This window comes from Protopterus annectens, chromosome 12.part0 (assembly GCF_019279795.1).
Source record: "Protopterus annectens isolate FY-2018-M chromosome 12.part0, PAN1.0, whole genome shotgun sequence".
In the NCBI taxonomy this organism is placed as follows: Eukaryota; Metazoa; Chordata; order Ceratodontiformes; family Protopteridae; genus Protopterus; species Protopterus annectens.
Genome location: NC_056746.1, coordinates 497,691,595 through 497,715,827, shown reverse-complemented (window position 1 = coordinate 497,715,827; position 24,233 = coordinate 497,691,595).

Below are 24,233 nucleotides of genomic sequence, written 5' to 3'. Positions count from 1 at the left end.
AACTCTAATTCAGTTATAAAGTTCACAGAATAACAGATTTTGCATCAGCAATGCATTTTCTGAATAATAAGATGTATGAAACTGTAATGTCTGGCATTAATGACCAACTGTAATCCTGAGTGATTTTCCAGAAAATCAAGCATTTTTACAAGGAACAGGGCAAAAATATAAGGCAAAATTGGGGACATTCTCCAAAGTCAGGTATGATTTTGCCTTTTGAGGTTTAACTACAGAGATGTGGCAGTTGTCAAAGGGGTGAAGAAGTACAAAATTATGGCAAATGTAACCTTACATACCACATGCATTAAACAATGTTATAAGGGAGGCAGGCCCAGTTGGTTTATCTTTTCAATAAAATGTAGATAGATATATTGATAGATAGACAGATAGATAGATAGATAGATAGATAGATAGATAGATAGATAGATAGATAGATACATAGATAGATAGATAGATAGATAGATAGATAGATAGATAGATACATAGATAGATAGATAGATAGATAGATAGATAGATAGATAGATAGATAGATGGATAAATAGATTGACAATACATAAACTGGAAAAGACACATTCGTCCATTCCAGTTTTGTGTAAGTGCCATTCAACATTTTGATAGTAAACCTTGATAGATAGATAACTATGTAACTCAAAGCAAGACTGAATGTGTCACATGACCTTTCAGTCACTTGTACTGATTCATGACAAAATAAATAAATATAAATTCCTTTGCTTCATACTTAAGGGAAATGACGTCTTCAAGATGCCAACTTTGTTTCCAAATAAAGTGAGTGGTGTTATGCTGCTATGTATGGAAATAACTTGGTTAATGTAAAACTGGTATATCCATAAAAGTCATTATTTTATTGTATTCAGAGATGACTTGGATGTGCTGCCTGATTAAGTATATGGAGCATTCAAGACACTTGTAATTTGAAAAAGAAGTTATGTACTCACCATAACGTTCCATCTGAGTAGGTAACTTCATTTGTCAGCAACCTTTGGGTATCAGATCCGATTCGGATCCAAGCCGGCATCTTTCCTAGCAAAAGATCCGAGCTCCAAGCCCCTCCCCCTACCCATAATGCCCTGCTACCTCCCTCTAGCCCTCAGATCGAGTTTGCCATAGTATCACAGACTACTACCATAATACAAGGAAAAAACTACCTGAACATCCTAACCTGATCTATGTCATCTTGGAAGTGAAATACAAAGATCCTTCAAGGATGGACTACAGATCAGGGGGACGGAGGGAGGGTCGGTTATTCAGATGGAATGTTATGGTGATTACATAACTTCTTTATCTGAAGTAGTTAACTTCATTTCATCAGCAACCTGTGGGACAGAGTCCCCAGCTACCAACAACTTGGGAGGTCCTTATGGAAGGATATTCTGGAGCACTGCAGAGCCAAAGGATGCCCTTCCTCTGGAAATCAGATCCAGTTTATAATGTGTAATGAAAGTATGAGAAGAAGCCCAAGTAGCTGCTGAACAAATGTCATCCAAAGGGACCCTCGACCAGAAGGCTGCAGAAGTAGCCACAGAACGGATAGAATGTGCCCGAACCCTCACGGGCTTAGGTCGACCAGAGCTTCTGTATGCGAGAAGAATGCATTGGGAAATCCACCTAGCTAAGGATACTTTTGTCACTGGTTTACCCAAAAAGGACTTAGCAAATGATAAAAGAGCTGTTCCAATTTTCGAAAAACAGCCGTTCTGTGTAACTAAAATTGTAACTGTCTATGCACATGAAGGCAATGAAGTCTATGCTCTCCTTTATTGTGATAATTAGGAAAGAAGACAGGCAGGTTGATGGATTGGTTGATGTTGGCTTCAGAAGCCACTTTAGGCAGAAAAGAGGGGTTAGTCCTGAGGGAAACTCTGTCTTTATGAAAAATGATGTATGGGGGCTTACTACAAAGGCTCTGATATCCTTCTAGCTGAGGTAATAGCAATCAGGAAGGCAGTTTTCCAAGATACATACTTCAAGTCGACTGAAGCTGCGGGCTCAAAAGGGGGACCAGTCAGAGCCTGGAGAACTAGGGTTAAGTCCCATGGAGGAACTGCTTCCTTAACAGGGGCTCTCAAAAGAAAGGTACCTTTCAGGAAGGTCTTGCAGATCTTAGAGGATGCTAGGGGGCCAAATTTGTTTCCAATGTGAAAGTGGGAAATTGCTGCCAGTTGAACTAACAGTTGAAGAACTAGCCCCCTGATTAAAGATTTGGGATAAAAAATCGAGGACTGCTGGAATAGGAGCCATAAAAGGATCCAAATTCCTATGCTCTGCCCAGATAGAAAAACGTTTCCATTTACTTTTGTTGACTTTCTTGGTAGAAGGCTTATGAGCGGCCACCAGGATAGCTTTAACTGAGGATGAGATACCGGGAGTCCTAGCCATTAAGGGAACTGGATCAACCAAGCCGAGAGCTTGAGGTTGCCCAGGTCAGGGATCCTCAATCCCAAGGGGTGAGAAATCAGATCTGGAAAGGGATCTAAGATCCAGGGAGGATGCACTAGATGAGACCGTAGGCATGGGAACCCGGTTTGACGATGTCAGAATGGGGCTATGAGGATAACTCTGCTCCCCAACCGACGAGCTTTCTGCAAGAATTTTGTCATCAATGGAAGAGGAGGATAAGCATAAAGAAGACCGGATGGCCAAGCATGAACCAGAGCATCTCTGGGGTTTTTCCCCTGGTGGGGGAATCAGAGCAAAAAACTCGCTGCACTTTGCTTTCGAAGGCGACGTAAACAGATCACAGCAAGGTTGACCCCATCTGAGGAAGATCTGTTTCGCTACTAAGGGGTTCAGAGACCACTCGTAGGGTGAGAGGATAGTTCGACTCAGCTTGTCCGCTAGAATGTTTGACCGACCCGGCATGTGCGTTGTTATGAGAAAGCAGTTGGTGAATATCGCCCATTCCCACACTCTCATGGCCTCTCGGCAAAGTGGGTAAGATCTGGTTCCCCCCTGCTTGTTGATGTACCAGACCACTGACATGTTGTCTGTTTGAATTGCAATAGTCCCTGGAGGAAGAAGGGCATGGAGAGCCTGCAACGCTAGAAGCACCGCCCTCATCTCCAGAACATTGATATGCAAAAAGGTCTCTGTGTGAGTCCACGTGCCTTGGATGGTTCTGTCCATGCAATGCCCCTCCACCCGAGGCAAGATGCATCCGTGGTCACTATGACTTGAGGTGGGGACATGGAGAAGGGGCGCCCTTCCTGGAGGTGCTTGGAATGGAGCCACCATAGTAGGGATTCCCTGCAAACCCTGCTGAGAGGAATAGGGGCAGACAAGGGGTGTAGTAGGATGGACCACTGGACCTGTAATGTCCATTGGAGAATCCTCATATTCAGATGCACAAGCGTTGACAGGTTGATGGCTGCTGCCATGGACCCCAGAGCCCTCAGGACTAACTCCGCTGGAGGGGCCAAGGACTGAAGAAGAGCCAAAACATGGAGATTTAGATTGCGGAGTCTGTCCAACGTCAGAAAGACTTTGGACTGAATTGTGTCTATCCTGGCCTCTATGAAAGATCTGAGTAGGCTGAAGGGAGGATTTCTTGTGGTTGATCGTGATTCCTAGATAGCGGGCGAGATGTAGGAAATAGTCTCTTGACGAACAGAGTAGATGCCTGGTGGGGGCGGCTAGGAGCCAGTCATCCAGGTAAGGAAAGACCTGTATTCCCTGAAGCCTCAGGTTGGCCGCTACAACTGCCATGACCTTGGTGAACACCCCTGGGGGCTGTGGTGAGACCGAAGAGTAGGACCCTGAACTGATAATGGCTGGCTCCCAGCCAAAAGTGGAGAAACCTCCTGGATCACCTGTCCATTAGAACGTGGTAGTACGCATCCTTGAGGTCTATAGAGCACATCCAGTCATTCTCCTGTAACAGTGGGAGAATGGATTGAATGGTGACCATCTGGAATTTCTCTTTGGCAACTGACAGGTTCAGTGTGGACAGGTCGAGAATTGGCCGTAAGTACCCCGTCTTTTTTGGCACCAAAAAGAACCTGGAGTAAAAGCCTGATCCGGATTGCCCTGGGGGGGTGGGGATGTGCTGGATGGCTGTTTTTCTTAGCAGCTATTTTATTTCGAAGGCTGCTACCTCCCTCTGATTGGGTGGTACATCGAGGAGGCACCCCGACCTGGGAGGAGAACTTAGGAATGGAATTGAGTAACTTCTGGATATGATCTGGAGCACCCAGCGATCTGTCATAATGGACTCCCAATGTGCTAGATGCTCCGAGAAGCACCCCCTGACTGCCTCCAGAGAGGAGCAGTCTGGCAACCCCTCAGGGTTGCTGCGTGGGTCGATCGGAAAAGGGTTCCCTCGACCTGAAATTCTTCAGGCCCCCTCTGCCTCTGGGCCAGCATCCACCCTGTCCTCCTCTGCCTCTGAAGGATGAGGGATCCGGAGCGAAATGGGATTGTTGGGATTTCCCGAACCACCTCTTCATCTGTCCCCTTTGGTTCCTGGAGAAGAACCTCTGAGGAGCCGAGAAGCGGATCCCGATGGCAGACATTTTCCCGTCTTTCTCACTCTGGAGTAGCGTATCGCAGACAGTTTTGCAGAAAAGTGTAGAACCATCAAAGGGGGCGTTCATGAAGGATGCCTTGAAGGGTTCCGCAAAGTCGCAGAGACAGAGCCAGGCCTATCGTCGTAAGACAATGCCTGCTCCACTGGCTCTAGCCGCTCCCTCCATGGTATGGGAGAGAAGCCGCATAGAGGTGTTTGTGATAGACTTAAGAGTGGCCATTCGAGACGAGAAGGTCCGTTTATCCTTGGCCGACATGGACTCTGGGGGTGACCCAGCGTACTCTTTGATTAGGTCCCGCTGGAGTCGTATCACGTCTGCCATATAGTTCAGCAACCTTACAGAGAAGGTCACTGAAGTGAACTTCCGCTTTCTGAGGCAGTCCATCATCCGAGACTCCTTGTCTGGAAGATGTACCGAAGAACTTTCATGAGCTAATTCCTTCTTGGTGGCAGCCGCCACCACCATGGCATCTACCGGGGCACCTTTGCTCCAAACTGTCCTGTCTGTGGGGGGCTGAGAATCCTGTCCGGTCTCTTGAGTATTGGCTCCACAGTGTCCAGCTCCTTCCATGCCCTGGTAGTTATGAGGTCCACCAGGGGATCGACGGGAGGGGACACCCAAGAGGTAGATGGGCCTGCGTCGAACGCCTCCAGAAAGACAAGACTCATCTGAGGAAGGCTTTTGGGCTGACCACCCCCCTCTAATATGAAGCATTTCCATAATGTCTCCAAATGAGACGTCCTCGGGGGGGTGACCTGGGGGAACCTTCCCCTTCCTCCAAGTCCGTGTCTTCTGTTAGGGACTCGGGTGAGTCCAAGTGCCTCCTCTTGCACTTTCGTTTGTGAGGGACCTCCTCAGGGGGGCTGTCCGAGGAGGGCTCACCAACAATGTCCTGTTCCTCTATGGGAACCATCTGGGACGTAGGCGCAGGCTGTCCCTGGGGCCGGATGATGGAAGACAGGCCCGTCTGAGAGGGAATGGCGGATGGATCCGTAGCAAGAGCCTGGGGCCTCGAATCCCTCAAAAGGACCCTCTCCACTACGTCAAATGCCGAGGGTGAGCTGCTTTCCCTAGGATCCGAAAGCAGCCCCCTCAGATCCGGCGTGTGGCTCGGCGCCAGACATGACCCAATCGGATCCAAAAGGGTAGTGCGATCCGACCTCAACAGAGCCGATGCCACCCTGGCTCCGAAGCTACTCGGATCCAACAGCTCCGAACCCCGGTAGCGGGTTGGTGAAGGAGCAATGGGGGCGAAATATGAGGTTGAGTTTCCCCCCTTGGGGGGGGGGGGCAAGAGCACGCCCATCTGCAGCTGGACCTGAAGAAATCGACGCATCATCCGGTCCATGTCCGCATCGTATGAACTTCTAGTTGACCTGGATGTGGCTGCCGTGGCTGGCCGGGAAGGCCACCTGGACGACCTCGAAGGTGACCGGGTCTCCTCCTCCGGCTTTGGACAGAAACGTGGAGAACTAAGCCTGGAGGGGGAAGACCCAGAGACCTTAAGAGGGGAGCAAGCTGCTTAGACAGCGGGGCAGAGGGAGCTGAATCGGCCCACCTCTTGTGGCTACAATGCCTGTCCCTATCATACTCCTTGTCTTTTCTATCCTTTTTGAGGGAGTTTGAATCCCGGCCAGCGGAGCGGGGATGATCGGTGGAGCAGCCACGGCTGGTGCCACAGAGGGGGAGGAGGACGAAGCCGAATCCGGGGGCAAAAGGCCCACAAGGACTAGCTTAGTCCACCTATCCCTCAAAGCACTGGGGTTGAAGGCTGCACAGATAGTGCAGCCTGAAGAAAGATGGTCCACGCCCAGGCAAATAACGCACCGAGTGTGGCCATCCGCTGGGGACAGCTTATAGCCACACTCGGAGCACTTAGAAAAAATTGCTTTTGGGCCTTCAGACATTTTGAAGAAAATAGGCCCACATGCACACACCTTCACACACAGACAGAAGGGGGGAGGGAAAATAAATCTACACTAAACTAACTATAAAACTACCCAAATAGACTAAGGGAGAAAGGGTTATCACACACCCCAAGATTACAAAGATTTAAAAGGGAAAAAAGTTAAAATTTCTACTAAACTCACAAACCCAACGCTAGGAGCTTGTTCTCAGATGCTTCAAGAAGCCATGACAAACGAGATCTGAGGGCTAGAAGGAGGTAGCAGGGCATTATGGGTAAGGGAGGAGCTTGGAGCTCAGATCTTTTGCTAGGAAAGTTGCCGGCTTGGATCCGAATCGGATCCGATACCCACAGGTTGCTGATCAAATGAAGTTAACTACTTCAGATCTTTGAATTTTGCTGACCACTTTGGAAATGGGGTAATTCTTTAGACAACTGATGTCTTTTCCAGTTTCTTACACTTCATTCATATTACTGAACTATAGGGACAGCTAGCATTTAGCCCAGCTGATCATAGCCATATCCATATGTCATAGTCCCTGTCCATTTATTTATCAGCTTCATTAATGATACTCATGCTACTCGGTATGGAAGGGAATTCAAGAAACTGCATGTTCTACTGCTTATCCATGTCCTCTTCCTATCCACTTTTGTTTTTCCACATGATCCTATTCTATTTTTTTTTTCTAGGAGGACACATTGGCAGGTGGGTACATGCAGGGTGCCTTAATCCCCCTAGACATGCCATAGTTCCCTTCTTCCCAAGGACACAGCATACTGAAGCAAGCGCCAGACATATCCTTCTGACAAATGGGCCCTGTCTTCCAGACAAGGATGATCTCTTGGCGAGACAGACTTAGAATGCTGCACAACTGGGCAACAGAATGGATGAGCAAGGCCTGTCATACTGCAATGGCAGATGAAGTTGAAGGGAGGAGAAGTCCTGAATTTTCCCCCATATGTGCTGTAAATGTCAGAGGGGAGTGGGCATGCAATAGGTGCTGTGTCAGAGTACATGCCCGTCTTCAGCAGTGGCATGCATCATATCAGTCCTTCCCCTGCTATGCACTGACTAGCAGCTTGACAGTGATCCCCAGTCTCTGTCAGGGATTATGACTTCTGCACATGCCCTGGTGCATTCCCACACCCTCTCACCTAAGAGAGGCATGCCTGAGCATTTCTCACTCACCCCAGGAAGCTCCTCCACTGCCCAAGTAGCTAATCATACTTGGATCACCTGAGTCATAGTCAGAGTCAGCACAAAAGAGCTGGTATCTTCCATGTGATCGTATTCATCATTTCACCCCATGTGCCATGTTTGTTTCTCATTCATTCTTTTCCTGTACCCTCCTGTAAGTCCTTCCTCACCATTTCTCGGTCTCCTATACCCCAAAGAACTAGTGTGTATACAGTGCTATATTGCTAGTGTTCTTGTCAGTTTATAACTCTTCTTTAATCTCTGCCATTTCTATCACTACAGAACTTTCGGCTAAATGGAAAACTGGACAGCGCCCTGGGTGTGGTTGAGGATGATCAATGGAAGAGAATTCGCAGTGTGCTGTCACCTAACTTCACAAGTGGGAGGTTAAAGGAGGTAAAACAAAGGCACTTGATACAAAAGATATATGTAGCTGATTTGTCTCTTTCTTTAATGTTTATTTTCCTTAGCCTTGAGGTTTGATATCTGAATTCAGCCATTGCTGTACTGACCAGAGAGTGAGAGAACTGTTGCACTTTGTTGTCATACTAAAAGTACAATATTCTGTATTCTAATTCAGGAATAGGAATGAAAGATTTGTGTACATTATCTGAATAGATCAATGAATGCAAGCTTATTACATAGTAATGATTCTCTTTCTAATCATTTTTTTCTGTATACAGCACCAATGATTTACTTTCATGATCTCATTTAATTTTGGATAAAAAGAAACCTTAACATTTGCTTTGCATCATTATATTTAAATGACATTTACACTTGTGTGTTTATTTAGTCTAGCAATGTTAATTCAGTCTGGCAAATTATTTAAAATTGCCTACATACAAATAATTCTGATTGCACTTTTTTTTACCCCTCTGCAGCAGACCACCAGTACTGTTGGTACTTCTCCTCAATCAGAGATGTCAGGATTCACTGCTGACCTCCTCAGACCTGATCTGATCATTTGTCCATTGTCTGAGAGGGAATTGAGGTATTCCAGTTTAAAATCATAATTATGGCCATAGAGGTTTTTATTTTATGCCTTACCCTTTTTCCTTCCCCATGCCCAATGTACAAGAAGTTATGTACTCACCATAACGTTCCATCTGAGTAGCTGTTCTTCATTTGTCTTCAACTTGTGGGTTACGGATCCATATCAAATCTGACTCAGCCACATATCCAGCATCTGATCTGAGCTCAAAGCTCCTTCCCTTACCCACAATGTCCCTGTCTCCTTCATCCATCCCTTCAGATTGAGTTTGCTGCCCAATCATTACTCACACCCAACCTAACAGGACCTTATCACTACCAGAAAAAGATTTTTCTGAGCAAAGAACAGGACAAAGGACATCCCAAAGGTGTCCATCTTCTATATTTATATAGCCAACAACAGTTCATACAAGTCCGGGGGAAGGAGGGAAGGATGGTTGAAGACAAATGAAGAACAACTATTCAGATGGAATGTTATGGTGAGTACATAACTTCTTTATCTGAAGTAGCTGTCTTCATTTCTTCTTCAACCTGTGGGACAGAGTCCTCAGCTACTATACACCTGGGAGGCCTTCATGGAAGGATATTCTGGAGCACGGCAGAGCCAAAGGATGCCCTGCTCCTGGATATAATGTCCAATTTATAATGTGAAATGAAGGTAAGAGATGAGGACCAAGTAGCTGCAGAACAAATATCCAATGAAACTCTGGACCAAAATGTTGCTGAAGTGGCCATAGATCTGGTAGAATGTGCTTTTACCTGACCTAGCGGGGAAATCCCACTGACAGAATATGTCCGAATGATACATAGGGAAATCCAATGGGCAATAGTAACTTTGGATATTTATTTCCCTAAAAAGGGTTTGGAATAAGAAATGAAAAGTTGGTCAGAGTTACGAAATGCTTTTGTCCTGTTCAAATAGAAACATAACTGTCTATGCACATCCAACAAATGCAAATTATATTCTACCTTATTTTGAAAATTTGGAAAGAAGACCAAACGTTTGATCATCTGATTAATGTTGGCCTCTGAAGCTACTTTGGGAAGAAAAGATGGGTTATACACTCTGTCCTTATGAAAAATCATATAAGGGGCCTTGATTGATAGTGCATGAAGTTCCGACACTCTCCTGGCAGAAGTAATGCCAACTAAGAATGCAGTCTTCCATGAAAGACATTGCAAATCCACTGAAACTGCAGGTTCAAAGGGGTACAAAACTAAAGCCTGAAGCACTAATGTAAGATCCCACGGAGGCATAGGATCCTTCACCGGGGGTCTGAGAAGAAACGTACCTTTAAGGAAGGTTTTGCAAAGCTTAGAAGATACTAAGGAAGCCATATTTCCCCCCACATAAAAATTGGAAATTGCAGCCAACTGAACCTTGACTGTGGATAAACTGGTGCCTTGTCGAAAAATCCCCGATAAGAATTACAACACCACAGAAACTGGAGCAGTAAAATGATCCAATGCACATTGTGAAGCCCATATAGAAAAACATTTCCACTTGCTATAACATACCTTCCAGGTGGAAGACTTATGAGCCGCCATCAGAATTATTTTAATGGGAAAAGATAAACCAGGATTCCTGATAATCATGGTAACTAGAGCAACCAAACAGTGAGCTTTAGACTGTCCAGGTCTGGATGGGGAATCCCTGATGGGTGAGAAATGAGATCCGGAACTGGATCCAACATCCATGGTGGAGCCACCAGATTAGACCACAGAGAGGGAAACCAGACTTGGCGAGCCCAGAATAAGGCAATGAGGATCACAAAACTCCCCAGCCTATGAGCTTTTTGAAGAAATTTTGGTGTCAAGGGTAGAGGAGGATAAGCATACAGAAGACCGGAAGGCCAAGCATGAATCAGAGCATCTCTGGGGGCTTCCCCCTGAGGGGGATTCAGAGCGAAGATCTCGCTGCATTTTGCATTGGAAGGAGATGTGAAAAGATCGCAGCAAGGCTGACCCCACCTGTGAAAGATCTGTTCTGCTACTGAAGAATTCAGAGACCACTTGTAAGGCATCAGGATAGATCTGCTGAGCCTGTCCACAAGAATGTTGAACCATCCCAGAATGTGCGTTGCCACCAGAAAATGACCGGTGGAGATCGCCCATTCCCACACTCTCATGGCTTTGCGACAAAGGGGGTAAGATCTGGTTCCCCCTGTTTGTTTATGTACCAGACCACTGACATGTTTTCTGTCTGGGTAGCAATCTTCCCTAAGGGAAGATGGGCATGGAGAGCCTGCAACGTGAGAAACACCGCCCTCATCTCCAGGACATTGATATGCAAACTGGTCTCAGATGGGGACCACGTGCCTTGGGCTGTCCTTCCCAAGCAATACCCCACCCACCCCAGCTGGGAGGTGTCCATGGTCACTGTGGCCTTGGGGAATGATGGGAAAAAGGGATGTCCCTGTACCAGTTCCGGGGAATGAAACCACTACCGGAGTGTCCCTGCACACTCGGGAGATTTGAACAGAATGAGACAGTGGTAGATCTAACAGGGACCATTGAATAGAAAGAGTTTACTGAAGGATCTGCATGTGAAGACGCACCAAGAGTAGAAGACTGATTGTGGCCGCCATAGACCCTAATGCCCGTAGTACTACATCTGCTGTCAGAGAGTGAGTTTGTGGAACAGAAAGAACATGTAGCTTCAGACTGTGTATCCTGTCTGGAGTAAGGAAAACTCTTGTCTGGATAGTGTCTAACTGAGCCCCATTGAAGTCTAAGGTCTGAACTGGGGCCACAGATGACTTGCTGAGATTGATGGTGATGCCTAAGCTCTGGGCTAGTAAAAGGAAGGAATCTCTCGCTTGACAGAGTTGATATTTGGAAGGGGCAGCGAGGAGCCAATTGTCCAGGTAGGGGAAAACCTGAATGCCCTTGTAGTCTCAGGTGAGCCGCTACTACTGCCATCACTTTGGTGAACACCCTGGGGGTTGTGGTGAAACCAAAGGGAGCGCTCTGAACTGATAATGATTGGCTCCTAGCTGGAAGTGGAGAAACCTCCAAGAGTGCCTGTCCATCTTGATATGATAGTACACATTCTGACAGTCAGTTGAGCAAATCCAATCATTCTCCTGCAGGAAGGGCAGGATAGACTGAAGGGTGACCATCCAGAATTTAATCTTGCCCACTGACAGGTTCAAGGTGGATAGATCCAGAATTGGTCTTAGGTCCCCCGTCTTCTTTGGCACTAAAAAGAACCTGGAATAAATGCTTAATCCTGACTGGTCTTGTGGGACATGTTGGATGACCCATTTTTCTAGCAGCTTTACTATTTCCAGTGCTGCATCCTCCCTGTGCATGGGTGAAACATTCGGAAGGTGTTTCGGTGGTAGAGGTGGCTCGAGTAATGGGACTGAATAACCTCTGGATATAATCTGCAGCACCCAATGATCTGTTGTGATGGACTCCCATTCCATTAGGTGTAGCAATAACCAGTCCCCTACTGCCTCCAGAGACGAGCAGTTAGGCAACCCTTCAGGGCTGTTGCACGGGTCTGTCCAAGAAAGGTTCTCGAGACCCATAATTTCTCAGACCCCTCTGTCTCTAAGGCAACATCTATCATATCCCCCTCTGCCCCTGGGGAAAGGTGAGTCCTGAGTGTCTTAGGAAAACACCTGGGACATCCGGAACTACTTCTTCTTAGTCCCTCACTGATTCCTAGAAAAGGAACATTGAGGGGTGGAGAAGCAGATCCCGACGGCAGACAGAGTCTTCCCATCCTTCTCACTCTGGACCAAAGTCTCACGTAGCAACTTCCCAAACAGGGAGGGACTGTCGGACAGGGTACAGGGCATTGGTAAATGACATCTTAAAAGATTCCGAAAACTGACAGAGCCAAAGCCAGGTATGTTGCCTGATGGCAACGCTTGTACCAGCTGCCCTAGTGGCTCCTTTGGTAGCATGGGAGAGGAGATGCATAGAGGTGTTTGTGACTGACTTCAGAGTGGCCATACGAGTGGAAAACTTCTTCTTGTCCTCTGCTGACATGGACTCAGGGGTAGACTCAGCGATCTCCTTCACTAGGTCTTACTGCAACCAGGTCACATATGCCATGTAATTCAGCACTCTTACTGAAAAAGTTGCTGAAGCATATACCCACTTCGGAAATCAGTCCATCGTCCTTGACTCTCGGTCAGGCGGATGAACTGTAGAGCTCTTCTGAGTGAGCTCTTTCCTAGTGGCAGCTGCCACCACCAAAGCATCAACCGGGGACCCCTTGTTCCAGTGTGTCCTATCTTTAGGAGGGCTTAGAACTTTATCCAGGTACTTTGGAATGGGTTCCATGGTGTCCGGTGCCTTCCACACCCGAGATGTCATCAGGTCCACTAATGGATCAACGAAAGAGGACACCCAGGAAGTAGAGGGGCTTGTGCTGAATGCCACGGGGAACATCAGAGGTAGGTTTCTGGGTGGACCACCCCCCACCCTGGTGAAGGAGTTCCAAGATGTCTCTAAAGGAGACATTCTCGGGGGTGACTGAGGGAACCTTCCCCTTCCTCCAAATCAGTGTCTTCGGTGAGTGACTGCAGAGGGGAGTATAAGTGCCTCCTTTTGCACGTGTATTTGCAAGGGAGCTACTCAGTGGGAATCTCTGGGGAGGACTCACCAATGTCCTGCTGCAACCAGTCAGGAGCTTCCTGAGGTAAAATGGCAGACGGCTGTCCCTGAGATTGCAGGATGGTTGGAATTGTACCCAAAACAGAAGGAGTCAGGGCAGAGTCTGAGGACTAGATGGACAAGGGTCTTGACGAAATCGAGAGCACCCTCTCTACCACATCAAAGGCCAAAGGGGAATGGACATCCTGAGAAAGGCCAGTAAAAGCTGTCCCCCTCTGCCCCAATGGGGGAGCCAGAGTCGAGCCTCCAAGCGCCGAGATACCAAGGGGAAGACTGAACGTCAACACACTCGGAGCCGACAACTTCTCCTCAGATCCGATGCCAAGACTATGGCTCCGATAACCCATTGGATCTGACACGCTCAAGGCCGAGGCTGGTCTCAAGGTGCAAGGCATGATCGGCACTGACCCCTTGACCTATAGGGTCCTCGGATCCAAGGGCTCCAAAACCGAAGGTCGGATAGGAGAAGGAGTAATCGGGGTGAAAAATGACTGCATGCTCCCTGCTCCAGAGGGAGAGGGGGCAAGTAAGACTCCCATCTGAATCTGGGTGCGGATGAACTTCCACATCATCCGTCCATATCTGCTTCACTAAGGCTCTGGATGGAGTGGGAGGAGGAAGCAACCGACACCGGCCTTGAAGGACGGTGAGGGAAGCCTGCACTGGAGACCAGATCTGGGGCTCTTCTGGCTCAGGAGAAAACTGGGGAGAATGGAGCTGGGGAGACTCTGGTCTGGTAGCTGGCCTAGACTTAGGTGGATGGCCGGCCGGAACTAAGTGATCATGGGACCTTTTCCTTGGCCTGTCCTTTTTCGATTTCTCCCCTTCCCCAGACCTCTTAGTGGGAGTTTGAGCCCCAGAGGACAGGAAGGTGGTAGAAGCAGAAGCTGAAGCTAAAGCTGAAGCTGGGTGTACCAGCTGCAGTCCCTGAGGAGGGACAGAGGCCTTTTAGGATTAACTTATCCCTCCTGTCCTTAAGTGCCCTGGGATTGAACCTGGCACAGATGGAACAGGAAGTCTGAAGATGGGCTGCCCCCAGACACACCACACACAGAGGCGTTTATATCATGTTATCGAAAGATGAAAATAGCGAACGCTATTTCATCGAACCTAAAATATCTAAACCACATAATATCAAACATTTAGAACAGCAAATTTTTTCCTTGGGAAAAAATTTGCTATTCCGAAACACATACACACAACACAAGCACACCTAAAAAACATAAATCCACACAAATACACTTATAATCCTACAACTACCCCTACACTAAACTATACATACACTACTATCTATCCACTTACCTTAACCCAAACCCTAACCCTAAGGTCTGTTACTATCGCACACTCACCTAACCTGTGCCCTAACCCTAACTCACTTAAACCGCCCCTAACCCTAATTCACCTAACCCGCACCCTAACCCTAACCCACCTAACCTGCGCCCTAACTATAACTCACATAACCCGTGCCCTAATCCTAATAACCACACAATCGCACACTTACCTGAACCTGACCCGTAAATTTCCACCACAGTGCTGAAAATAGTGAGCCACAGAGCCAGCCATTTGAATTCTTTCCCTAGGAAAGAATTCGGTGTTCTGCAGCTTTGCTATTTTTAGCTTTCGCTCAAAATGGGTCGATATTAGAACATTCAAAGTTTTAAAACTTCGATGTTCTGATATAGACCCACACAGAGTGTGGCCATCAGCTGGGGAGAGCTTATGGCCACACTCTGTGCACTTTCTGAATCCTGGCTTGGGAGTTTCAGACATGATCCCATGGCAGGCCCAGCACCCTCACAAACACTCACCACACACGCTATAGAAAAGAAAGGAAAGTAGAGAAAAGAGTTTTTTTTTAACCAAAAACCATGTGGTAGGGGAGGTAAAATGTAGAGAGATAATATACAAAGAGAAAGATAAAACTCCAAAAACAACTCACTTACCACAATCAAAAAGCAGAGAGCTCAGACCACGATGCAAACTTTACACGCAGCAAATAAGATCTGAAAGGAGGAAGGAGACAGGGGCATTATGGGTAAGGGAATGAGCTTTCACCTCAGATCAGATGTTGGATATGTGGCCAAGTCAGATCCGATACGGATCTGTAACCCACATGTTGAAGAACAAATGAAGACAACTACTTCAGATCATAAGGTTCTTGCCCCTGTATTTGTAACCATAGGGTATATATATTCCCCCTCAGGATTACTACTGAGCTATCATTCTGTGCTTAAGATGCCTCCACTCCCGCCAAGGATAAGTGAGCCAGTAAAATGTCACCACCTTTCCTATCCCTGCAGCCATCTCCTCAGGTGCCAGGTTCACTAGCTGAACCCAGATTGACTGGGTCATAATCAAGGATCCATTCCCCTGTACCACAGAACTAGCACTGTGATAGTTTTCCATAGTGGACAGTAGCTGTGATATTCTATGTCAGGCAAATATAATTTTTTTTTCTTCCTCTTGCACTCATTTTCTTTCATTGAGGTGTTAAAAATCCCGCCCAGATTCGGTAAGCCATGTGAGCTCAGGCCATGTAGTTATCGTAGGGCTATAATAAGCCACATCAGTTCAGGTCCTGTAATCATAAAATGGCTAGGCTTGAAATGACCTCCAGGTCAATAGCCTAGTAACCTCCTATGATCCTATGATCATATGATCACATGGCTAATTTCCTAAAGCTCGTAGCTTACAGTACTTACACAATGTCAGGAATTCATTAATAGTAAAACAACGTCATTAATAAAGAATGGATTTTTTCTGTAAATAACCAGTTGTCATGAATTACATAGAAACTATTACATGGCAACCTTATAGAACGTATTGAGTCTGACACAGAATGGCTTCAGTTTCCTATGACCTTACAAATGAAGGTAGATACAGTGTTAAAAACGCAGGTCTCAAGACATCACAATGAGCATGCTCCTATTTTAGAATTCACTTAATATTGTATTCCATGGTGCCTGACTGTTTAATTGTACTACCTTGTAGATTTAGTGTCTGAGGATGAGCCCTGGTTTCTGGTCACTGTCTACGAGGAGTGTGTACGTTATTTTTATGTCTGCATGAGTTTTATCTTGTGCTTTGCTTTCCTTCCAGCTCCCCCAAAAATGTTTACATTCCTCTTTGTTCTGGTAGCCCATTTCATGGCTGAAAAGGTTCTATAAAGAACCAGTTCGCTCAGAAAGGAACAAATAAAAAATACAGGCATACATACAGTTTCCAGTGGGAATGAGTGTGCATCAGGGTTCAGCTCTGAGCCCACAGCTGTTCATACTGCTGATGGACTACATTAGCAAATAGATTGGAGGAGACAGATCAACAAAGTCACTGTTTGCAGATGATATGGCATTACAAATAGATTGAGCAAATCACCATGGAAATCCACATCTCTCCCACCCCTCACCCAACCCCCAAATGTAACCACTATGAAAAACTTCTCCAAAGCTAACTTTGGGCTCTGAAAAACAGAGGTGGCTAACTTCACAGCACCCATGCAAATGGAGAATAATTGCATGATCGCCGAATCACACACCAATGCACTGTACAAACACGTACACAAATGCATGGATTTCGCCATACCCAATAGAACCAAGACACTCTCCTCCAAAAAAGGAAGCCAATCTGGTGGTCCCCTGCCATAAACAAACTTTACAACAGAAGGAGGAAACTGATGTGAAATAAGGTGAAATCCCAAGAATGGAAAAACTCCCTTATCAGCCTCAACAAAAAGTTGAGATCCCTTATCAAATCCTCTAAAGCTAGCTATGAAAACAGAATTGCAGCAGATAGTATATACAACCACAAGGCCTTCTATAGTTATGTAAAGAATCTCCACAGCAATACCCAGATTTGCTCTGAGCTGCTGCACAATGGTACCTCCTATACCGAGCCAACAGATATTGCCAATATACTGACCGACAGATTCAGTGCCAACTTTACCCCTCTCTCCCTCCCAAAGGACCAATCACAATACCGTAGATTGCCAGGCATCTAGTATTACTGCTGCACAGGTTAAAACAGCGCTGTCCAAGGCCAAGAATACAGCTTCTATGGGACCTGACAATATCCCTGACTGTGTTCTACATGAACTACAGTGTGAACTGGCACCTCACCTGTGTGCCCTGTTCAATCACAGCCTCACCTCAGGCTTTGGACCCTAGTGAATGGTGCACTACTATATTGTCATCCCTCTCCACAAAGGAGGAGTGACTACAGACCCTGGAAACTATCGCCCCATTAGCCTGATAAGTCTGATATGCAAAGCTATGGAACGCATCATCATGGATCTAATAAACAAGGATATAGGGAATCTCCAAACTCTAGATCCCACACAGTTTGGTTTTGTGAAGGGTAGTTCATGCCTGCTCAACTTGGTCGACTTCTTTGAGTCAATCACCAGAGCTGTTGATGAAGGCAAGGTGGTTCATGCAGCCTACCTTGATCTGGCCAAGGCCTTTGATACCATTCCCCACTCAGGAATCATAGAAAAACTCACTAAGCTAGGCATCAACCCCTATATCACTAGGTGTGTTGCAAACTGGCTCACAGATAGAACCCACAGTGTGAAAGTAGCTGACTCCAAGTCAGACTGCTGACCAGTTATGAGTGGAGTCCCACAGGGATTGGTCCTAGGTTCTCTCCTGTTTGGTATCTACTTCTCAGAAGTCCAGGCCAACATGAAGGGACTCTGGCTGACAAAGTTTGCTGACAAATGCAAGTTGGGAGCTATTATTAATTCCACAAGTGATGTTGACATCCTACAGAAAGGCCTCACTGAGACCAATGACTGGTGTCAGAACCATGGCCTTAAGCTCAATGCCAAAAAATGTATTGTCATCCTCTTTGGGAAAAAAAAAACTTTTCCCATGAATTACCACATTGATGAAGAAGAATGTGTTATAAGACATCTGGGAGCACAGGTTGACAGCAACCTTTCTTTTGACTACCACATTGCCACTGTGGTCAGAAAGTCCTTCTATGTGGCACATCTCATTACTAAGGGTTTTGCATCCAGGAAGAAAGAGGTCATTGTCTCCCTGTACTCTTCCCTCATTAGGCCAATCATCGAGTACAATGCCCCATTTGGCATGTACCTCACTAGACACCTGCAACAACTGGAGAGGCTGCAAAAGTACCTCACAAAGAGGATCCTAGGCCTTAAACACTTGTCCTATATGGACAGACGCAAAAAACTCCAACTATTCTCTGTCTCATATCACCTATTTAGAGATGATCTCTGCTTGACTTACAAAACCATGTCTGACCCAGCTCTGTTAGGAATGCTACATTTAAAGAAATCCCAATCCCTCCACACCACATGCTCCAGAGACATCGTCCTCATTACCACAATCAACAGAACATGCTGTAGGGGCAAGTTCATAACCCAGAGAGTGCCCGTGCTATAGAATAGACTTCCCATACATGTCAAACAGAGCACCTCACTGGCCCTCTTCAAGAGAAATCTTGATGAGCGGATGGGAAATAGATAATTCATCCCGGGGATCACTCTAGTGGCTCTACTCAACAGAGGCACTGGGAACTACGGTCGGGTGGCACTATGCCAGGGTAATCCTATGGGCTAGGCTTGTAAAGGCTCCAGGGCCATTAGCCTAGTACACACCTATGCACCTTTAAAAACCTCAGCAAAGGATAGGGGAATAGAATGAAAAACTGAAGGCACACATGAGCAAACTCAATACAGATAAGACAGTTGTAATGGCAGCAAATGAGGGGAAATCAGAAGATGCTGAAAATGAGATAGAAGGGAAAACAGTGGAACAGGTTAACAGCTTCAAGTGTCTGGGTGGGGTGGTTGAGGAGAGGGGAAATCTGAGTGAGGAGGTCAAAGTTAGAATTAGAGGTGCTCCAGCCAAATGGCCCAGAGTGTCAGGGGTAGTGTGTGACAGAAAAATGCCACAGAAGCTTAAAAGTAAGGTGTACAGACCAGTGGTGCGACTAGTACTACTGCATGAACTTCGCTGTAAATAGTATCACAGTCCCACAAATAATATTAAACTGTCAGCTATATTAAGAAACTTTATTCCATAATAATAGTAAAACTTGTTAAGCACTTTCATCTACTGATAGTAGACTTCCTCAGAACACCATACAATTAAAATAACTGGGTTTAAATACATGACTTCCTCCAATCCAGTTGCATGGTCAATTACAGTTGTTAACTATTTAAAGTGCTCAGTGCAATAGTAACTAATATGTACATCTCTCCTAAAATACATTAAAACTTGAATACTTATAAACAATGACCACTTTTATTGTATAAGTAAGAAAGATACCAAAAATGCCTTGTACAGACATATAGTTGGAAGCCCAAGTTGTGACAGTTTTAAGTTTGCCATTTTAGAGCAGGTAAAGACAAACCATAGGGGTGGGAATATAAAGCTAAAATTGGACAAGAAAGAAATAAAATGGCAGATTTTATTAAATGCAACTGTTTATCCTGGTATTAATGACAGCATTTCCATCAAACCAGTATTAGAGGCAAAAATAAATTAGAGAGAAGTGATTTGTTTTAAACATATATTTTATAAGTATTCAAGTTTTAATGTATTTTAGGAGATATGTACATATTAGCTACTATTGCACTGAGCAATTTAAATGGTTAACAACTGTAATTGACCATGCAACTGGATTGGAGGAAGTCATGTATTTAAACCCAGCTATTTTAATTGTATGGTGTTCTGAGGAAATCTACTATCAGTAGATGAAAATGCTTAACAAGTTTTACAATTATTATGGAATAAAGTTTCTTAATATAGCTGACAGTTTAGTATTATTTGTGAGACCGTGATACTATTTACAGCGAAGTTCGTGTTTCATTTTGGTGTTTATAGTGGTCTTTCGGTGTGTTGTGTGTTTTAGTAGTACATCTGCATGGTATAGAGACCTAGGCAGTAAAGGAAGAACAGTTAAGAAAGCTGGGGTGATGGAGATAAAGTGCCTAAAACAAGTAGTAGGATGTACACTGTGGGACAGACAAAGAAATGAGGACATAAGATCAGAAGCACAAGTAGCTCCAATTGCACAGAAGGTCAAAGAGAACACATTACTGTGACCTGAGCACATGTGCAGAGGACAGCCTGTTGAAGATTTGGAATAAACTGGAAGAAGGAAAGTGGAAAGGAGGGTTTCCAGTAAACAGATGGGTGGATTCTGTGACAGACAACCTGAGACAATCAGGAATTGAATCAAGAGAGATGGCAACAGTAGATATGACACCCAACCACATGTAGAAAAAGAGAAAAAGGGGGTTGATGATGATGATATATAAATATATGGGTCTCCTTCAAAACATCAAAGTACCATAATATCAAATCCCACATCCTCGAGATGACTTTGCTGAATCTTCAATACATCGAAGTCCTGGAAGAGTGAAAATCAACCCTGGGAAAAGTACCACTTGGCACCCATGGTGAACCTTGTCCTTTTCCCATTGTAGTGTGATCTCGGAGTCAGTATATTTAGTTGGGGGAGTATGGGGGGGGTGGAACTTCCCACTTGCAATGTTTTCTTGTTTCGCTGTTTGTTGTTTTGTCCTGGTGGTCAAGTGATTATTTTCCTGGGATTGATTTTCGCTGTTCCGGAAGTTTGATGGAATGATAATTTGGTGAAGACAGCTCGATGAATAGGGCTTCAATAGTATTGTACTTCTATGTTTTGAAGGAGACCTATATGTCTTTTAGCTTTTCCCAGTTAGGGTCGCCACAGCAGATCACCAGTCCACAGACTGATTGGCAGTGGTGGTTTTATGGTGTGGAGTTGCCAGCTATATATATATATATATATATATATATATATAAATATATATATATATATATATATATTTATATATATATACGTGTGTATATGTATATATATAGGTTCATAGGTAGGTACTAGGCTATCTGCTTGAAGGCATTTATAAGCCTAGCCAGAATTTGTTGGCTTTTGCTGCCCCCTTATATTAGTTCTCTGTGCCTCTGTCCAGCAGAGCCATTGAAGTGATCCCTGAAGTAAATTTTCTGTTTCCCATCCACTCGTCAAGGTTTCTCTTGAAGAGGGTTAGCGAGGAGCTCTGCCTAATGTAGATTGGAATCTTGTTCCAGAGCATGGGAAGTCTCTGGGGCAGGAATATATCCCTCCAGCACGTTCTATTTATTGTTGTGGTGAGGTTTAGATCCCTGGAGTGTGTGGCTCGAGGGGCTATGGTTTTCTTTAGGTGGAGCATGTCCATCAATTCTGGGTTGGACATGGGGCAGGATTCACGAAGCCTCCGTGTAAGAGTTACAAGGCTTACACGGAGGCTGCAGTTAAACAGTGTGACGTCAGCATGTCATGCATATGCATGAGGGCATGCTGAATCACACCTAAGGCTAACACGGTCCGTGGAAGACAGTAGGGGGCGTGTCCGTAGGCCGAGCCCTGCAAACGGACACGCCCCAGAAGAGTAAAAGTCCCGAAAGTAAACCCCCACGACAGAGTCCATGTAAATGTGAATAAACACAACACAACACATGCCCCCACAGACTACGAACATAAAATGTAGAAATGAACATCTCATAATTTTTTTTTAAATTGTAAAGATGTTTGCCCGTGAGTGCGCTCATTTGCACGGGCGTGCCCGTAGCTTAACCACAGTTAGCAGTCAGTGGAAAAGCATATAAGAACTAAATATGCAAAGTAAGCCAAGAAGCAATAGCGTAGCGGTAGAGATGTCGGCTGAAGAGCAGGCAGTCATGGTTCGAGCCCCCACAACATCAATTTTTTTTTAGTGAAATAAGCACGAAACAAGTCCCTGACATATATGTACACATATAAAATTATATTTTATGTAAAATGTAATGAAATGGGCCATGTATTTTGAAGAAATGTGAGAGCAGGGCCAGGTCCTGTGGGGAGCATATAGGGCTGAGGCGTGGGACCGGTTGTCTCATGATCTCACCAGTGCCACAGGGATACCAAGGACTGGTGAGCAGGTCCATCATCACCATGCGGACCTGAAGAGACGGAAGCAGGGCCAACTGAACCGTTGGATCCAGAAGGCCTGGCAAATGCCCAAGGCCCCACTACTGAGTAAGTTACATCTAATTATTTATGTAAGAAATTAACCTAGCTGATATTATGGAGATGTGTATTCCAATATTACTTTATTTATATTACAGCTGCAGGTATCTGTTCTGCGAACCGTAGAGCCTATGGCGATAGGCTGGCACGGTTGCGCCACCAGGCAGGTCAGTAATTCTCTCCCTGTAACTGTAAATAAATATATAAGTATGACAGTTAGCAAAAGAGTGCAGTGTAGTCACTAATTAATAAAATGTGCAAGTAACAGTGTAAGAGGGTTTGCAAGTATTGCTTGATTACAAAAGTGTGATGCAGCCTGTAATCCAAACATAAAAATTAAACAAGTCTGAAATAAAGATGTCCCACCTGTAATATAATAGTGCATAACCTGCAGCAGGCTGAAAAGTACAGCTGCAGAAGCTGAGTAAAACACGTGTGAAATATATCCCTGTTGAAATACAGAAACATGACAGAAGTGAGACTGTTGGAAAGGATTGCTAGAACTACAGGTAAAACATGTCAATAAAGCCTAGAATTAAGTACCATCCTGAATTGTAAAAATAAAACAAGTGAGAGAGTGTGAGAAAGAGTTATGAATCCACCAATAAAGTAGTAATAACTCCTGAATAAAGTATACTGCAGTCAGTACAGAATGAAATGAATGTGACAGGCAGAACCAAACAATAACAAGCATTGAAAATGGTACCGCAGCTGGAATGTGTGTCCCAAAATCTGGATATGTTGCTCTCAGTCTGCAATATGCAGATAGTATGGTTGTCTGAAATACCAAACATCTACAGTTGTCTATAGCTATATAAAGCAAATGTAGCAGGATGATGTAGCTGAACAGAGCCAGATATGAATGTGTATGAATAAAAATGAAAATGTATATTGATGTAGCAGTAACATTCCTATCACCAACCTGAAGTAGTTATCACATAGGAAACTGTAGGCAGAACTGTAGTGTATATATATCTGCAGCTATTAGAAATGTACAGCATATGTATTGGTATTTGAAGTTGTTAATTAAATTTTCTTCACCCTACCCTATAACCACATATAATCCATTCCACGTGAAATTGGTATGTGCAGTCACAATTAACACCCCTGGACATTTGTCCTGTTGGTTCATACATATTTGCATGTACATTGATGCATCTGCCCTGTTCATACATCCAAATCTGATGGCCTGTTGCCATCAATCAACCCTGCATGTTGTTGGACTGTGTATTGCTGTTCAAATTATGCATGTGTTATGCTTGCTGTTCAATGGTTTTAATATATGGGTGTTTGGTTAATGGGAATACTAATGCATGCTGTTACAACTAATTGTGAATGGTATTGTATGTTACTAACCCAAACTGTCATAACATAATGCAAAACATAGGACGACAGGGAAGGCGGGTTCCAGCAGACCCACCTCTCCATCCTCAGCTGGCGAGTGCACCTGGCAGTAGTGCCCAGGCTGGACCCTCCTCCGGTGGCCCTGTGCCACCTGCGGGTGGAAGCGCTGCAGGGGATGGGGCTCGTCCCCCCTCTGCAAGTGTGGCCAGAGGAGAACATCCACTCACCCTCCATAATGTCTGGACTGTGGTGCGGAGGGAGATCCGGGACACTGTTCTTGGGCCCCTACGCCAGCTTGAGGCATGGGTGGCACAACTAACGGGCGTGCCTGCTGCCCGGCCTACACAGCCCCCAGCACAGCCCCATCCTGGGCAGTGAAGGCACAGTGGCAACTGCCCATGGGTGGGGATATCAGTTCCACTGTTGCCATCTGTGGGCTCATGGGCTCTAGATATCCAAACATCCGTCCCGGTCAATTGTGTAACCCCACCACATGTCATACACCGCCCCTGTATGCGTCTTGTTTGTCTTGTCTGTTAACCTACCCTACCTACCT